General features: G+C 38.3%; 1 long non-coding RNA gene across 1 annotated transcript; it reads left to right on the forward strand.

Annotated features, from left to right (window-relative positions):
• LOC142950660 (uncharacterized) lies at nt 1-1,274 on the forward strand. Its single transcript, XR_012954479.1, has 2 exons — nt 1-135; nt 917-1,274. It is a non-coding gene; the product is annotated as an uncharacterized LOC142950660 (long non-coding RNA).
• The last annotated feature ends 5,339 nt before the right edge of the window (nt 1,275-6,613 follow it).

Consider the following 6,613-nt stretch of genomic DNA (forward strand, 5'->3'; position numbering starts at 1 on the left):
TTCCAAAGAAGCAGGGACAAGTATTCAAAGAACACAGACGGTAATCCTGCAACACTAGAGATCTGCACATCGACACCTCGCTGAGAAGAATTCATAAACGTTGTCGTCTTTATGCAGATCTTTACACAGTACGAGGTAATGAATAATTGAATGAATGTGTTAATGTTGGTGTTATTATCATATGAATCATGTTGAACAGATTCAGCATTTTGCTCATATATAGTTCGTATTGATGGTAGGTTAAAACAGGAAGTGATGAAGATTTGTTAAGGCAAAAAATAAGAAGTTTAGGGGTTAAAAGTTAAATTATAGGATTGATGAAGAGTTTTCTTTTTCAACAATAATGTAATTTATAGATTCTATTGTCAGGTTACTGACTTCACTTCAGTCTAAATGTAGAAGGGTTGACCCGAGCCACCGTTTCAGGATCCATAAACACGTTAGTGTTCAGTGTTAATACATATAAACAATAATATAATCATTTATCCGGATGAATCTGCACAAATCAACAAAGGTTCAAGCTGCTTTTCCTTGTTGCGCTCTTTATAAAAACTCTACTTCCTCTTTCTCAGAGAGGAAACGCAGCAACTAAGTTAATCATTCAAACTAATATCCACGAAGAATGTTATAACAAATAAAATACATTTATTCTGAACGTTTACTTCCGCTTTTAGATTCTACAAATTAGTTTCTGTTGTTTCGAGGAATTATTTTGAAGATGATAATCTGTCCCTCATAGTCTCTGTCCTTTGTTCTTTTCATGTGGAGCATCCAACAGTAAACAGTGTCTAAATGTCTCTAAATGACGTCATTCATTTACTGCAGTTTTCTTTTATTTATTTAAATATCTGCAAAACGTTTTGAGTAACAATCAGTGACGATGAGGTGACTTGAATATTTCTCTTCTCTTCCGCAGGTGAAAGTGGCGCCACCTGGTGGCTGAAATAAAGTGCTGCAAACCACGAAGACTTTAACCATCTTCAGTATTTCTGAAACTATTTGATTTGAGTACAATTTTAAAACACTTTATACTTCTCTACCACTACATCTCAGAGGTACATTGTTGTTTATTTGTGTATATGTAAATGTGTTGTGTGACTGTAGGAGCAGAGAGGTGATGCTTTTTAAAGATGTTACTGATGATTGGTTCTATTTAGATTATGTTTCTGTTTGTGTGTAGAGACGTTTTAATAACTTATCTTCATATCTATGACCTCTAAACATTGTATTAATTAAATAATGTGTCAAAATATAAAGTATATTAAAAACCAAAACATCTTCTCCATTTGTGTTATATGTGACAAATCATTCAGATCAACAGAACTAGTTCATGCAAAAGTCAGCTCAGTGAATTTAAATTCATTTGTTTTATTTAGAAAAGAAACATACAAATCATTCATCAACTGATTCTTCAGGTTGTTAAACTAAAGTATAGAAATACACAAGAAACATTTTAATGTTTAATTGATCAGATCAGAAGTCAGATGACACAAGAAGCAAAAACCTCACAAATAAAATAAAGTAAAAGTGATCATAGTTATATTTAAAGAGCCTGATGGTCTAATGATCACAGCTGTAACATGCAGACACAAAGGCTCCCTCTAGTGGTCTTCATCATTAATACAGTGTTAACTCAATACAGTGAGAATGACGATCAATAACAGTAAATAACACGTTCAACAACAATAAAAGAGTGTGTGTGTGTGTGTGTGTGTGTATATAAAAAAAATGTAGAAATCTTCCAGCATCTGTGGATTCCTCAATAGCTGTATAGTGTAATAGTGTAGCTTAACACACAAAGGAATACATTCTTCAGTTTGTCAGAAACATTGAAATAAAAAACATGTATCCGTGTGTGTGTTTCCAAATTGTATTTGATGAAATGGTGGTAAACAGAAAGGTCTTCTGCTCTGAGCTGATGTAAACCTGCAGCTTTCTGTGAGTCTGTTATAAAAACTGAAATCTGCTCTTTGGTTGTGACTCTGGAGACGGTAAGCAGTACTGTCCATAGTATTTTAAAGTCTCTGACACAAAGTGTGAAGATCTGGGAACAGGAGCGATGATGATGATGATGATGATGATGATGGATAGTACACAGAACTCTTCAACATGTCTCTCTTGTTTTAGTCCACTAGGAGTCGCTGTTGGGCCTCCCAACATTTACAATCCAATGTTACAGCCAACATACATTTACAATGTAAACATCTTTCCTTTTGTCTTCTTCAGGAAGTGATCAGGGGAGAACATCCATCTAGAAAGATCTGAACTCTGTGTTCAATGTATTGAAATAATGCAGAGTAGCATGTTTACCTTATTTAACACGTATATTTAATCTCTGCTTCTTTCTTTGCGTTACATCACATGAAGCTTTAAGTGCAAAACGTTAATGTATAAAATAAATATACAAGATATACACATGTGCAATATAACTTTTACTACTTTTCTATATCCTTCATAATATCACTCCTCGGTATACTGATCAATATTTGAGCTTCTATTAGACACTGGCAAACATAGTTCATAGTTCATACCTTAATGCTGCTGTGAATCCTCAGATATATGAGTCATACACAGATCCAGTGTCTCAGACTGACTGAAGTCCTCCATCAGACTCTTTTTGTGCAAACACTTGAAGGCTGAACATCACAGCCTATATATGGTGTGGATGCTGTATGTTCTGTGGTGCTGAGTAGAAATCTTGTTTTCAATGCAGCGATCAAATAAAGACAAAACCAGTACGACTGTCAGTCCCAGTCCACAGAAGAGGCCGATCCTTCCCCGACTCTCGATATGGAGGAAATCATTGAATATTTACTACGCAGCAACAAACACCCAGCAGAGTTACTACTACTATCAGTCCCAGTACTCTTCCTCCACTTGATGTGTTTGGTGTCTCAGGTTTGGGCCGATCCCTCTCTGCTGTAAAGAGACCAAACAAGTCTGAGTCATTGATGAGAAGAAACAACATCTCACTACAACATCAACTAAACGTCCTCAACAGATTAAACTGGAACATATTTCACAGATCCTGTAAGAAGGAAGTGTAACGACAATAATCAGGTTCTTTTTAGTCCAGGAAACTTCTACTGAATCAACTCACCTGTGACGTTGAGGTGACATTCCTTTGATCTCTCATCATGACCTGTGAACACATCACACAGGTAAACACCTGAGTCATCAGTCCTGAGTCTGGACATGTGGAGTCTGAGTCGTCCTTCTCTGAGGACGTCTTTGTCAAACTGGACTCGTCCTGCAAACCGTTCATGCTGAGACTCTGGAACCTCAACACCTTTATGAAGTTGAAACAGGACGAAGGAATTTACATCAGTTAACATCTCACAGAAGATATTAAGGGACTTGAGGGAACCGTCTGTTCTGGTGGTGAAGGTCCATTCCAGAGTGATGTTGTGGTTCTCCTCTGCCTGATAGGAGCTCTGTGTCACATTCACTACTAATGATGCTGTTGAGGAGACAGAGAGGGAGAGTGAGGAGCAGACAAACAGCTTTAACATGAGAGCCTTTAAACTGCATCTCTAGATGTTCCTGTGGAGTGTTTAGTGATGCTTCAGAGCTGTAGTGCTTTAAACATACAAAAGTCAACTCACCACAGACACAGGAGGTCAGGATGAAGAGCAGCAGGATGCAGCAGGTCATCTCCTCCCTGTGAGAGGAGACAGAGGTGAAGAGTCACCAACACATCACATCAAGGTGTTGGAGGTCCACATCTACAGTCTGTCTCTACATCACAATACTCCTTTGTGTTCATCATCCTGCTCATTACACACAACTGATGACACAAAGCCTTGATGCCAATGCAGCGTCAATGTGAACTACAACCACAGCTAAAGCTGGTTTCCCTCAAGACGTTTCATTCATAGTCAAATAAAATAAGTATAAGCTGCAGTAATATGTTTCAAGACAGCGCCAGATGTTCAACACTGCAGGAAACAGTCAACAAGTGTCTCTAAAACACTACAAGATGTGGAAAGACCCGCCCCCTGCTCTGACTTTAGCAGCAAGTAGTCAAACTGAGGTTCCAGCCCTGTACCTCACACACGGGAAGAACAGGAAGTGGTTCACAGTCTTGAGTTTAAAAAAAAGAAGATGAACGTACATTTTCCTCTGAGTGATCCGATGGACAGAATGAAAACAGTCAATTAAACACCTCTAAATTATACTTTCATCTCAACTGTATTTATTCATACAGCAACATTTATACAAATTTACAGCCCAAGTGCTCCACATGAACAACAACACATAAACAACTATAGTACAATTTTGGAAGACTAAACATTACAAGAATTAAACAATCAATTGATAAAATAAAAATATCAATTTTAAACATTTAAAATGTTAAACATTTGTTGGAAAGGCCGAGATTTATGTGAATTAAATGTAGTTTCTTGGTCATTGAATTACTAAAGTGTTATAGATTAAACTGAATTAATAAAAAACAATGAACGAAAAGAACAAAACAAATATAAATGTAACTTGGAGACAAAGGGATCGATGTCTCTTTTAGATCAGCCCGCTTTCCTCTACATATATATTTACAAAACTAACATTTGCAGTCGTTGCTGTGGTAACAATATGGCGCGAGTACAATATTGAATGATCTTACCTTCAACAGGTGTGAAGATGAAAAGCAGCACGAGGACGAGGAGAGTGAAGCTTGAGATTAGAGGCGAGAGAGAAACTGTGTAACTGAACTCCTCCACGTCCATTTAATGTAACTTAACTCTCCTTTCACTGATCAGCAGACCCACAGAAGACTGAACTCCAGTAGAGCGGCGCTGACTGTTATACAGACAAGTCCGTATTATCACTCACTGTAGAGAACCCACTGCAACAAGAACTCATTGAGTGCGAGCATGCTGCACCCGCCTGCCTCGAGGAGTCGCTTCTTTGTCTGTTACTGAAACTTAGAGGTAATAGTTTCTCACAGATCACTGAGAGAGTCGGGAGGGCGAGTGTCTGTTTTAACAGCACGATATTAACATTTTGATTTAATAGTTTAATATTTGTGTATTGTCTTGACATTTAGTCTTTTTGAGCTAAGTGTATGTTTTGATGACTGTGTAGAAAGGAGGATTTGTTTTGTGTTCATGCTATTTATTCCTATTAAAGTAAAAAAAACAAAAGAGTCATAATCATTACTGGGGCTTGCTTATTCAGCAACCTTGATACAAGTTATACATAATTATAAATATATATGTTAAAAAAAGAAGAAAACAAATCTAAAAGAATCGATGCTCTGCCTGCAGGAATGTTATGACTGCACTGACGGGGACATGTTTCACCATCTTGTGGTGATGACGTGGATGAACCTGTTGATGTAACATGCTCATATGCACCTTCTGCAGGGACTTGATCGTTCCTTGTAAGCGAGTTAAACATCACCCTAACAACAAACCATGAGGGACCAAATCTGTTAAACCCAGCAGACAGAAAAATAAACTCGTTTTTAAACAGGGAGTAGCCTCTGATCTGCATATAGCTAAGAGCTGAAAATAGACATTTTACAAGCAAAACAGAATCATAAAACTGAACTAGAGAAGAAGATGGCTGCAAACAACCTTGGCTCAGCCTGGTCTAGAATGAAAACTATCGCAGGTCTCGGGAATCCCAAGAACAGCAGTCAGGTCACTTTGGATGGCTTCAATTCAGACGCTGAGTTTGCTAATGCACTCAATCGCTTTGATATTCGTTTTGATACCTTTGATTTTAGTACTGAAAGTCAGGAACTGAATTACAAACTGGAAGACAATCAGCACTTTGACATCGACCACAAGGATGTGGAAGAGGCCTCATGGACCTGACAACATCTGTGGTCGTTTACTTAAACCCTGTGCAGAAGAACTGAGTGCTGTATTCCACTATATACATGTTAATGAGTCTTTACAGGCACAGCATGCACCTAAGGTCAGGAAGGAGGCTGTGGTAGTCCCTGTTCCCAAACCCAGTTGCCCCAAAAGTGTAAATGATTTTAGGCCGGTTGCTCTCACATCAATTTTAATGAAAACTTTTGAAAAACTGGTAAGGTCAGACATTTTCAGGAAAACTGAGCCAGCACCTGATCCCATGCAGTTTGCTTACAGGCCACACAGAGGAGCAGAAGACACATCACTTTGTTTCATTTACTTTTTAAACACTTGGAGGGATCTCATGTTACACTTCTATTTGTTGATTTCTCCTCTGCTTTGAACACAGTTCAACCCCATATTTGAACCAGTAGGCTTCTAGAACAATTTGACTTGAGTCACAATCTTGTGGGCTGGATTCTTGACTTTTTAACCAACAGGACACAAAGAGTGAGGGTCAATGGAAGTTTGCTCCTCCACTGGCTCCCACAAGGATGTGTGCTTTCGCCCCTATTATTCATCCTCTACACAAATATGTGTCAGAGCAGGTATGAAAATAGGAGCATCTTAAAGTATGCAGATGACTCTGTTATTGTTAGTCGGCTCCAGGACAATGAGACCAGCCACGGCCGGTCATCATGACTTTGCAGCTGTAACATGCAGACACAAAGGCTCCCTCTAGTGGTCTTCATCATTAATACAGTGTTAACTCAATACAGTGAGAATGACGATCAATAACAGTAAATAACACG

The sequence above is a fragment of the Anarhichas minor genome, unplaced genomic scaffold (genome assembly GCF_050575085.1).
Source record: "Anarhichas minor isolate MPS153535 unplaced genomic scaffold, ASM5057508v1 ptg000016l, whole genome shotgun sequence".
NCBI classification, from domain to species: Eukaryota; Metazoa; Chordata; class Actinopteri; order Perciformes; family Anarhichadidae; genus Anarhichas; species Anarhichas minor.